Here is a 13,066-nt window from a genome sequence, read left to right on the forward strand (position 1 = left end):
GTGCAAATGTCCCACGACTCCTCCTCTTAAAATAAAGGGAGTACATTTCATACCACCTGCAGAACAGGAATAATTTGACAATCACTGAAAAAGATGTCAACAACTTTGATATTGACTCAATGAACTGATATATATCCAACTAGAAAATTAGGAATCTTGATCTTTTTAAAAAAAAAATAATTTTTAACAATAACTATGGTGATCTTTTTCTTGTTGTGTGATGTTGTGGTTACTTTCCTTTTAATTCACTCAGGATTGTGTGTGCTTGTTGTGCCACTGGAGGACAAACTCCAGCATCTCCTCTACTACAAACCAGAAGAACTCTCCGATGTATAGTTAATGCCCACCTGGGGTGTTTGCAGTGTTGTATACACTTTTAGAAGATATCTGATGTGGAGAAAGAAAAACAGAAACACTCAATCAGAACGGGTTTGATTGACAATTACTACTAATGAGGTGTGTAATCTTCAGCAAGCTCTTCAACCGATTTTTTAACCTAATCTTCCTCTGTATAAAATGAAAATGAACCTCTGTCCCTTTCACTTTATTAATATGCGGTAGGGATTCAGGTATATTTCATAAAAGCTCTTTATAAGGTGCAATATAGCATTCTTACATAAGGTATTACTGTTGTTAATTTCTCTCTGAGAAAGATAAAAATGTAATGAGAACAAAGAATAGTTTGAGAACTATCAGTGTTATGCATCACTTAATAACAGGTCGGTTTTATTTCCCAAATTACTTTCTTTTGCTGTTCTGCTACTATATTATTCCGACCGTTAAGGGAAGACGGTGCATCCTGTGAACAGAATTATGTATGGCCTATTCTGTAATGCAAGTGGGAACTCTGTTCTCTGATTGCAGCATTATAATCTTCCATTACAGAACGCGCTGTAAATCATCCTGCAGACAGAAGACAGTGTTGAATCCTCACATAACCTGCAAACGGTGACACTCTTTATAACAAGGTTACACTACTCTGTCCTCAGCGTGATGGTGAGTGTCTCTTGCATACGTGCTACTACATTTCCATTAGACTGTTAGATATAACGATCAATAAAAGAAGATCTATTTCCATTCCATGGAGCAGCTTCTAAAAGTGGCATAATGAGAAAGAAATACATCTAACTAAACAGCAGACTGAAAAGCACAGAGCATACCAAACTAACAATAAAATAATAATATCTTATACTTGTACAGTACTTTCTTGGTTAAAGAAGTGAGACTTCATGTGATAATTTTATTTGAACTTCACAACCATGAGGTACAACCTCATGGAGTAGGTAGGCAAGTTATGCTTATTGCCATTTTTTACAGATATGTAGAGAGGTTAAATGATACCCCACTCCACAGAAATTTTCTGATTCTGACTGTAGTTGTCTTTCTAACATTTCTGATTAGTAAAATTAAAAGGCAGACAAAAACCACCCCACTGATATGCTTTAAATTATAGTTTTGTGTCTTACCTTCTCAAATGGAGTTTGTGACTAGGTGAATATAATGTTAAGTGAAAAGAGAGACAGGAAGAAAACATGAAAATTGTGTTCTTTGGCAACCCTCTTAGGACTCTCTCACTCCTGAGAGCTTTTTCTCTAACCTCACTTAATAAAACTCTTATCGCTTTAAAAAAAATTGTGTTTAAAAAAACTGTGTTCTTCAAAATGCATAAACTTGTAATGTAGTATGTTCCCACATTTAGTTTGGGAATGGCCATCTAAGATGAGTTTGTGGCATCCACCAGATTTTTTTTCCATAATTAAAATTAATTTGATTTTGATCATTTTAACTATAGTCTTTGTGTAGGCACCTTCAGGTGCATTGAAATGAAAAATATCTGTTCCTTGTTTTTAATGATTTCAACAGTGATCTGGACTCATACCACCGCATTGCCATACCTCTGTCCACATGTCACATACTCATGCTACTTTCTGCGTCACTCCCACTCAATAAATAACAAATACGTGTGTGCACGTGTTAAGAGTTGGTCAGATAATTTTCTAGCTTCTTTCACAAAAATTCTCTCTCCCATGGCTTGACAAAATCTTGCATTTTTCTACAGAGAAGGGTCTCTTCAATTAGGGGCCTGAACGTTTGGGGAAATGGTTGGAAAGGGTCAAATCGAAGAAAACCTAATGAAAAAAGATAATATCACGCATAACTCCACAACTCTGAAACTATACTTGAGTGGGGAGGGTATGAGAGGTTTCTGACCAGTCTCTGCTCTTTTGGCATCGGCATGAAACAATTGTTTCATTAATTGTTCGCTGTAATTGTTCGCTGATGGCTGGTTAGATGGATACATAAATTAAAGGTGGCACATTCCAGGGAGAAACTTCGAATAGAATCTGCATCTTAAATTTCTCTAGCACTTCTGAGCCTCAAAATGGGGCCGGCAGGTTGAGTTTGCACAAAATCATCAAAAATTAATATTCTTTTTCACTTCACCTTTTAGTTACCTTCCTGACTCTGACCCACACAAAAGAGCTAAAGAACATGGTAGCATGTAGGAAGCATGATGTGATTTTACACAACATTTTTTATAATGTATGCAGGGCAGATATTATAATCAATACCCTTTCAAAGATTAGGAAACCAATGCTCAGAGAAAGTGGTGCAGCCAAGAATTTGGTCCAAGTCATCTGGTTATATATCCTGCATCTTTCCTACCAGACACTTCTTTGCTACTTCATGGTGCTAAGAACCTAGCTGTCATCTACCTAGTGATTAACCTACTAGGAGTTATATGAGCATTAATAATAGGCGTTGAGACTTGATACTTCTCAGAGATACTGAAAAATCTGGAAAAAGGTAAATTTATTTTTATTAATTTTTTTTAAAGAACAGTGTCCAAAAGAATAAAATCACAAAGTCAAAGAATAAATTGGAGTTGACATGTTCAGCCAGGTAAGCCCATCCAATGCTTCTGTTAAGTGGTATTCTAAAAAAATACACGTTGATTAATTTACCTATTCATTCAGGTAGAAGGGAAGAGAGACAAAAACAAAACAGAATTTTATTTGTCTCTTCATGTCACATGCAGATTTGAATCCTGACATGCAGAGATGTCCTTTGTAATGTTCTCTATAACACATTTTCAGAGGGTCTTAATATAACAAAATTACATTTCTTCTGTTAATTTGTTTGCTTTTTGATAAGTATATTCCAAGTTTGAATTAAGTTTTTGATGCATGAAAACCACCAGAAAAGATTTGAACTAATTTTTATTTTTTGTCTACTAGCCTCTCCCTTTCATTCCATTTTTCTTTTCCTCAGTCGAGGCTACCCTGACATTAAACTTGAATTTGGATTAAAAAATCCTCAGGCAACACTAGCTATTGTACTAGATAATAAACAATATTTATTTAGTGTAGAAGTTGCATTAAAGATAACTTAAAGGTGATTTTCATACTTGAAGATAATTTTTTAGTCTTTCAGTCATATATTGCTATATAAAATATGGTTTTAAATAGCTATATTTTAATATAACTGGTGTTCTTTATAATCCTATGAATTTAAATATATTTTTCTGGCTAGGAAAATATCTCATATCTCTATCTCACACTGCTAAAATGTCCATGGCACAAAATAGGTTAATAACTTTTGCTCTATGTGCTGGGATACCATAGGTCAAACAGAAGACAACAGCCACCAAACACACATTTATAGAAATTTAGTAATGTAGGTACAAAAAGGTCTATTTGTTGTGGTAGTGAAATAAAAAAAATTTTAAAGATTTTATTTATTCATGAGAGATGCAGAGAGAGAGAGAGTCAGAGAGAGATACAGGAAGAGGGAGAAGCAAGGTCCCCTCAGGGAGCCCGATGCTGGACTCAATCTCAGACCCTGGGATCACCTCCTGAGCCCAAGGCAGATGCTCAACCGCAGAGCCACCCAGGTGTCCCGGTAGTGAAATAAAATTAATTTAAAATAGAAGGAGATACAATGTAGAGATATAATGTATGTGAATTTAGTTCATAAGCTATGAAAAATTACGTAAATAATGGTATTATTGTTATTGCTAGTAACAATGTTGAAGTGCAAAGAACAACATTTACTACCTCTCAATACCTCTTATTCCCTTTGCCAAACTTTATGGAATTTCTAGCATCTCACTCCAGTGGAAAGAGGGTTTTAAAAATTTATTTAATCTTCATTCAGAATACAAACTGAATTATAAACTATATATGTCCTTCTTTCCTGTGTGGGGCTTTTATTCCACCCACCCACCCCACCCCGGAAAGGACAAGATTTGTATATATTTAATATGATAATTTCCCTTTTTCAAATTTGGTGCTCCGTATTCTGGTCCATAAGAAAAATAGAAGATTCTAGAAAATAGCAGGTAATAACAACCCTTTAATTGAAAATATGGTATTTTAAAAAACATGCACTTTCCTATTCTTACAATTTTCTCTACCGTTTAAAGGTTCTAAATTTTAAAGTCACAGAACTTGATTTTTTTTCTACCCTCATTCCAAAATATCTTATGAAAGGAGATAGATATATCACTCTAGACAAGAGTGGAAGATATGGAAGAAATTGCTGTGGAACCCCTTATATTGATCAACAGGTTCAAGGCAATCTGTTAGAATTCTACCTGGCTTCTTTGCAGAAATTGAAAAGCTCACATTAAAATTCATATGAAATTCAAGGGACCCAGAATGAAATAAATAAAATAAAATAACCTTGAAAAACAAAGTTGGAGGACTTATAAATCCAGATTTCAAAACTTATGCCAAAACATCAATAATCAAGACCGTGTGCACTGGTATAAGTGTAGACATAAAGATCAATGGAATAAAATCAAGAGTCTCAGAATAAACCTATTTATCTATGGCCAATTGATTCTAAACAAGGATGCCACGACCATTCAATGGGGAAAGAATTGTCTTTTTAACAGATGGTGCAGAAATGCCTGAATAGCCACATGCAAAAGAATGAAGTTCAACTCTTACCTCATATCATTAAAAAAAATTCACTCCATCTGAATCAAAAACAAGCATACAAGTTGAAACTACAAAACTCTTAGAAGAAATCCTGTTTGGTGTGAATCTTCCTGACCTTGGGTTCAGCAGTGGATCCTTCAATATAACATCAAAAGCACAAACAACAAAGAAAAATAGCTAGTAGGACTTCATCAAATTAAAAACTTCTGGAGGCACCTGGGTGGCTCAGTCCGTTAAACATCCAATTCTTGATTTCAGATCAGGCCTTGATCTCACATTGTGGGTTCAAACCCCATGTTGGGCTCCACTCTGGGTGAAGCCTAGTTAAAATACATACATACATACATGCATACAAACCTCTGTACCTCAAAGGACCTCATCAAGAAAGGGAGAAGACAACTCACAGAATGGGAGCAAATGTTTGCAAATCATACATATTTGATGGAGTCATATTTAAAATGTGTGAAGAACCTTTAAAACTCAACAATATATAAAAGCAACCCAGGGGTGCCTGAGAGGCTCAGCTGGTTAAGTCTCTGACTCAATCTCAGCTCAGGTTTTTTTTTTGTTTGTTTTTTTTTAAAAGATTTTATTTATTCATGAGAGACATAGAGAAAGAGGCAGAGACATAGGCAGAGGGAGAAGCAGGCTGTCTGTGGGGAGCGGATATGGGACTGGATCCCAGGATGCTGGGATCATGACCTGAGCCAAAGGCAGACACCCAACCACTAAGCAACCCAGGTGCCCCTCAGCTCAGGTTTTGATCTCAGGGTTGTAAGTTCAAGTGCTGTGTTGGGTTCCCTGCTGGGCATGAAACGTATTTAAAAAACAAAACAAAACAAAAAGCAACCCAAATAAAAATGGACCTGGGTTTGGTGGACTGAAAACAGAAGAACTGTCAAAAGATTATATAAGAAATAATCTGACGCTCAGATGAACTTCCAAAGCCTGAATTCAGTTTCCCCCAGCCTTGGTAGAAGAGCGGGCACTTATAGTTTGGTGAGAAGGGCCAGAAAGTTATGGAACTCCAGGTATAAGTGAAGGTGAAGAATAAGGCTCTGAAACTGAAAACAGATGTTTTCAGGGAAAGCTTGCTGGACTCCCAAAATACTGGCAATCACATATTTACCCCCAAGTTGGAAGTTAGATTTCTCCCTGGAAAAAGTGACCAGCCACCCCCCCAAAAAAAAATATTATAAATTCCAGTTGGTTAACATACAATGCTATATTAGTTTCAGGTGTATAATATAGTCATTCAGCATGTCCATACATCACTCTGTGCTCATCATAAGTGCCCTCCTTAGTCTCCATCACCTATTTCACCCATCCTCCCACCCACCTCCCCTCTGGTAACCATCAGTTTGTTCTCTACAGTTAAAAGTCTGTTTCTTGATTTGTCTGTCTGTCTATCTCTCCAAGAAAAAAATTTGAGGTACCTTCTTAAAATATAGTGAAGTTTTTGCTTATTCATCCTACCTCAGATATCAAATCTGGTCATATTAGCAAGGATAAGGGTAGAGGGGTTGTGTATAACAAACAAACCAGTAGAAAACCACAACTATGAGCAGAGAGTAAAAGGAACTCAAAGAAGGTGGGATATAGGTTAGGTAGAGACCCTAAGTGTCCATTGTATGTTTTCAGGATAGATGTTTTAGGCAAAAGAGAGATATGAGAAAAGAATTCCAAGCTGAGGGAAAAACTGAAGCAAAGCAAGCAAGTGTAGGTCCTATCTAGATACCAGTATATGACTCTGTTTAGCTAACAGGGGAAAGATGAGAGAGTGCAATGCAAAATAACATTGGAAACGGAGATTCTATGACCTTCATACCTAATCCCACTCTTCATCTTCACCCCCTGCTTGAAGCAGCCAGAGTTCTGTTTGTCCTTTTCTGATGGTTGCTGTGTTCTGGTAGATTGCTGAGAGGATTTGAAAACCAACCAGTTCAGACATGTCTGCGAAAGCTCATGGAGGTCAAGTGGTGAGAGGTTTGTATAAGCACCCCGTCTGTCTCCTACTTAAGACTGTACAGGGAACATTTATTATCCTAATTCCTCAGTTAAACTGGTTTCATAATTATTTTTCCAAGTAGAGTTCTATCCATATTTATACTCAAGTAGTATTTATACTCAAGAAGCATTTAAAGTACCTGTGAGAGAAAAAGTGGTTTTTCAAAGTCCAGTATAATATCCAATCCTGAATGCCATTGCTTGACAGAGGAAATTATTTTATCAGAGGATAGAAAACTTACCTGGAAAAATGCCGAGGTAAAAAAATATCAAAGTTCTTTAACAGAACACAAAAAATGGACAAATATCTCTGAAGATGCATTTTTGAAAAAGTAAAGAGACACTAATAAACAATGTTAGGAATAAAAACTCAACAATGCTTCCATGATTAAAAAGATAGTAAGTAGACACTATGAACAACTTGATGTGATGCACTTGGAAACTCAGATGTCATGTATAAACCCCTAGAAAAAAAAAATGACTTACCAAAATTTACTTAGGAAGAAATGGGAAATGTAAACAGTCATATTATAAAAGAAATTGAATCAAAAGTAAAAACCTTCCTATGGAAAAACCAGGCCCAGTCAGTGTTGTCAGCAATTTCCAACACATATTCAAAAAACAAGTAAGTCTTCATTCAAGGAAAAATAATTTCAACCTCATACAAACTATCTCAGTGTATAGAAAAGTGGGAATGTCTCTAGCTCACTTTATGAAGCTACTAAAACTCTGATACAAAACCCAGTGGAGCATGAAAATAAAATTGCAGATCAATCTCGCTCGTGAACATAGATACAAAAATTAGACTATTAGCAAACACAATCCAGAAGTATGGGTATGTGTTTGTGTGTGTATATTTTAAGATAATGCATCATTTGGATGATCCCCGTGGTGCAAGTTTGATTTTACATAAGAAATATATATATATAACCATATATTTATATATTTTACTGGCAAAAGGAGAAATCACATAATCATCTCAACAGAAATAGAAAATGCAATTGATGAAATTCCACATCTTTTCCTAAATTAAAATAAGTTAGAAATAAAAGACAACTTCCTTAAACTAGCAAGGCAACTACAAAAAATTTACAGGTAGCAACATATTTAATGGTAAAATATTTAAAGCATTCATTTTGGGCTGAAGAACAAGACAAGGGCATCTGTTAGCACCATATGTATAACACTGTACTGGAGGGTATAGCCAGTAATCAGGCAAGAAAAAGTAATAAAAGGTATGAGAACTGAAAAGAAAGAAAGAAAGCTGTCAATATTTGTGGGTATACTCTGTGAATTAAAAACCTAAAAAAAAGCTACAAATAAATTATTAAAGTTAATAAAATAATTTAATTCAGTTGCAAGATATAAAACTCAATATATAAGAAAAAATTTCAATAAATATAAACTTTTTAAAGAGATATATACAGTAACATCAAAATTATAAAATGTCTAGGAATAAATATAACAAAACTGTGCAAAGAACTTTATAATGAAAATTATAAAGCTTTATTGAAAGATAAAGAAAACCTAGCTAAATATAGATATGAAAATCATATACATGAATAAGAAGAGTTGATGTCATACAAACACCAATTCTTCCCAAACAGATCAGTAACTTCAATGATCTTCCCATCAAAATCCCAAAAACGACTTCGTGGTACTTGACAAACTGATTTAAAAATTTATATGGAAGTGCAAAAGGCCAAGATGAAGAAGAAAAAAGGATACTTAATCACATACTTAGAATTGTTATAAAGCCCTAATAATTACAACAGAGTGTATTGTCACAAGATCATCAAATGAAACAGGAAAGTCCCAAACAGATCTACTTATATGATACTGACTGATCATTAGAGAAAGAATGTACTTTTCAGTAAATTATCTTGGTATACTTAGGTATACACAAATGATAAAAAAAATTATAACCCTATCACACACTATATTTAAAAACCAGTCTCATTAAACTAAAGTCTTAGATGGGAAAGGCAAAACTAACAAAAAAGGAGAATATCTTTATGGCACCCATATAGGGAAAGATTTCTTAAAACACACAAACTGTAAAGGAAAAGTTAAATTCTATCATTTCATTCAAAAGATATAAGAGCAATTAAAGGAAAAATGCATAAACTGGGAAAAGAGATCTTTTGACACAAAGCTGACAAAAGATTAACATCCTTAAATATGTTGAAAAATAAAAAAACAAACACAAAACCTCCTAAAAATCAATGAAAAACAAAGAACTCCATAACCAGGGGCACAATTTTGAACAAGAACTCTACAGATGAATAATAATAAATGGAAATAAACACAGGAAAAGATGCTCAACTTTATTAGAAAAGATGAAGTGCAAATTCAAATTACAATGAGATAAGATATCATACCCAGAATGGAAATTAAAGTCTGGCAACATTGCATGCTGGGGAGAATGTAGGAAAAGCATGGGTTTTATACTGCTGATAGTAGAATCTACAGTTCCTACAATCAGACACAATTTATCATTTTCTAATAATACTAAAAATGTGTATACCCCATGACCCAAGAATTCCACTCTTGGAAATCCATGCACATATGCACCAAGACAAATATCCCAAATTGTACATAGAAGCACTGTTTATCATTTCAACGAATTCTGAGCAATCCAAATGCCTATCAGCAACAGGAGAGATAAATAAGGAGTGTGCTACTACAATGGATTACTATGTGCTAGTGACATTTAATAAATTTCAGCTACATGAAACAACATGAATTAAAGAAAAATTTGATAAAAAATATATATATGGCATGATTACTACACTCATACAAAGCCAGGATGTTGTTTAGGGAGTCAGGGAAAAGGTAATGTTATTATGAAAAGGAGTAAAATCACAAATGCAAAATGCTGGATCATAGTTAAGTGAGAAAAGAAAGGGCACCCACAAAAAACTTCGACATTCTTAGTAATACTCTGTTTCTTGCCTGGACAGTGTGGGTAAGTGGATGTTCACTGTATTTCTTTACACCTTACACACATTCCATCAATATTTTCATACTGACTGCATATCTCAGTTTAAAAATTTTTAAGTTGTTTAGGTATATTGAGCACAGTAACAACTTTTCAACACTCTACGGTAGCACCATCTGGGAGTCTGTGTCCCCAGTCCAAGGATTTAACCAGCCAGAGCCTGTGGCAGCAAAATCCCAAATGCAGAAATGAATGCATCGGACCATTGTAACCTGTCACACTCAGTCACCTCATCTAATTTCTCTTGTTCCAATTCATCTCCCAATTATAAATTTAACATCCCACGTAGATTTGCCCACAGGGAGAGAGGGTACCGATCAACAAACATGAGTCACCGGAGAGCTTGATAGCTCCATTTCTCACTGTAATTTAAAGCTGGCATTCTGGCTGATATTTTAAGTTCTGTAAGTATCCTCAGGGACAAGCTATGCCTGCTGAAGAGAAGATGGAAAGATGAATCATTCCAAGGACAAGTGGAGGAGGAAGCTGAGAAGGAGACAGAGAAGCAGAAGGGAAGAAGTTGTTGTCCAAAGCCACATTTCAGATGCAATAACAAAAGACTTTATTTATTTATTTATTTTTACAAAAGACTTTATTATAGAGGTACTTAAAACTGGTTGCAGGCTGAATTCTGAGTGTTCACAAAGCAAGTATGCAACTGATTAAAAAAGTAAGTGCCATCGTGGAAGATAGTATCCTGTAGTGGGAAGAGGAAAGTTTTCAGTCAGATTTGACTCATACTGGCACATCTTCACTCATGAGGTCCCTGAGTCTCAATGTATTCACCTGTAAATGAAAATAATAGTACTGGGCATGATTAAAGGTAAAATACTGTAACTCTTTTCAAAGGAGGGGCAGGGGAAGGTAGTTTGGGGGGAAAGGAGGAGCTTAGTTTTGATGCCAGATCCAGCCTGGCTCCAGCTCAGCCACCTTCTGGTTATATGGTCTGCAAACTGGTTCGTCTCATCTAGAAAATGGGGTAATGAGACACACCTAAGATGTCAAGAGGCTTAGAGATGATAATAAGCCAAATACTGGCATTTAGGAAGTGTTTGATAAAGTTTGCATAATATCATTGTTACTGGATGTTGATACATTATTTAAAAAGCAAGAGATGGCTAGGACAAGGAGCCAACAAGACCCGGGGGACAGGAGAGGACAGAGTTTTGTTTTCGTTTTTAAGATTTTATTTATCCATCCATGAGAGACAGAGAGAGACAGAGACATAGGCAGAGGGAGAAGCAGGCTCCCTGTGGGGAACCTGATGCAGGACTCAATCCAGGGCCCGGGGATCACTACCGGAGCCAAAGGGAGATGCTCAACCACTGAGCCACCCAGTGCCCCAGAAGGCATAGTTGTAGTGATAGTCCATTGGCATGAGCTGAAGCAAGTGGGCAGAGAGGAGCAACAGCCAAGCTACACAGAACTGGCTATGGTGAAGTATGGAGAAAGTGCCAAGCAGGAAGGAAACCGACCTTGGATTGGCCTGGTCATGGGCATCAGCCACTCAGATGTGGCAGTTGTACCCAAGGACAGATCTCTATTCACTAGGAAGGAGGGTACGAAGAAGCAGCACTGCCAGTCAGTCCCAGAGAAACTTCGGTAGCAGTTTAGTAATCAAGATAAGGACTCCAGATGTAGCTGTGAGGTAGATAAGATGGTGACTATGGCTCCTTAAATGTTCTAACAAGGTGGAAGTAATCATTCTCCTCCGAGTAAAGAATGTTCAGGACTTCTGGGCTGACCTGGAGTACAATGTCTAGGTAACTCATGCTGGCAAGAGCATAGAGCATTGCTTAACCTGGGGCTACAGTACACAGAGCAGAGGAAAAAGTCCTGTGAGGCAGCATGCTGGGCAAAAGCTAGATTCTGGCCGGCTGCACCATCCAGAACAGGGCCAGGCTGAGTCCTAGGCATTAGGATGGAAAGCAAGTTTGAAACCTGGGGTGGTATCTGTGCCAGCAAAAGTTTCTACAGATGGCATCTGATAGGTTGTTGGGGGTGGGGCTCAGGAAATAACATGTGGATGGATGGGAACAATCAAAGATACAATCAAAGATACAGAATTTACTTGATAACACTATGTAAGAACTCTATCTACAAGAAGCCAAGCACATTTCATTTTTAGAATGGCAGAGCTGGCAATAGGGCTCACAGTGAGGATGATGCCCAGAGCATGCCCAGTCCCCAACTCACACTCCTTCCCTTGAGCCAATTCTGTGTTGGTTCTTAGGAATGACAAAGCAAAATGCTATTCACAAAGATGTCTGCCCCTGAGTTCCTGGCTCTGCTGAATGCAAGTTTGGTGTCTGAAGAATAAAAATCAATTTCCTGAAAGAACAATGTGTAAAAGAGTGTGTCATTTCAAAGTATTATGAAGAATTCTGTAAGTATTTTTGACTTGGAAAATCACTTTGAAGGGAACACAGTTGTATTTCTTGAATGGGAAACTAATCCAAATTCAGAATAACTCTTTCAAGACCATTTTCTTCCTAGTTTACCTCTCACTAAGTACATTAGAAACGTTCTAATAGAGTATTTGCTTGCAGACACATAGGTTTCCTCCATAGCTTTAATTAATTTCAACACACACATTATGGTGTGGGATGCTGTTGGTCACCTGGCATAAGCATGATTCAGGGCCCCCACAAAGTGCTGTGAGTTGGTAGGACAGGTAGCTTTCTCTGTCACTCAGAATCTCTTTTATTCATCATCAGCAATGACAAATAAAACACTTGGGTGCTTTTAAGCATTAATAACAAAGGTCTGCTTTTTCCAAATACCCTCCAATTTGAAAAGAAATAAATCATCTCAAATTCTACCTCCCACACCAGGGGGGGTTATTTCATCTCAAGTTAGAGTGGGGAGCAAACTCTTGGGGGAAATAACTGGACTTTCTAATCCTAGTGTAAAAGGTCTTAGTTCATGACTCAAGACTTCTTTTTTTTTTTTTTTAAGATTTTATCTATTTATTCATGAAAGACATAGAGAGGCAGAGACATAGGATGAGGGAGAAGTAGGCTCCCTGCGGGGAGTCCAAAGTGGGACTTGATCCCAGGACCCCGGGATCACACCCTGAGCCAAAGGCAGATGCTCAACCACTGAACCACTC

General features: G+C 36.6%; 1 protein-coding gene and 1 long non-coding RNA gene across 2 annotated transcripts in view; one reads left to right on the forward strand and one right to left on the reverse strand.

Annotated features, from left to right (window-relative positions):
* DYNC1I1 (dynein cytoplasmic 1 intermediate chain 1) overlaps positions 1-13,066 on the reverse strand; it is a 438,502-nt gene that overhangs the window by 390,423 nt on the left and 35,013 nt on the right. The gene's annotated exons all lie outside the window — the stretch shown is intronic.
* LOC144288879 (uncharacterized) overlaps positions 1-13,066 on the forward strand; it is a 40,124-nt gene that overhangs the window by 23,761 nt on the left and 3,297 nt on the right. Inside the window, exons 2-3 of the long non-coding RNA XR_013356902.1 lie at positions 254-456; positions 886-996. This is a non-coding gene — a long non-coding RNA (uncharacterized LOC144288879). The remainder of the gene's footprint in view (positions 1-253; positions 457-885; positions 997-13,066) is intronic.

This window comes from Canis aureus, chromosome 18 (assembly GCF_053574225.1).
Source record: "Canis aureus isolate CA01 chromosome 18, VMU_Caureus_v.1.0, whole genome shotgun sequence".
Classification (NCBI taxonomy): Eukaryota; Metazoa; Chordata; class Mammalia; order Carnivora; family Canidae; genus Canis; species Canis aureus.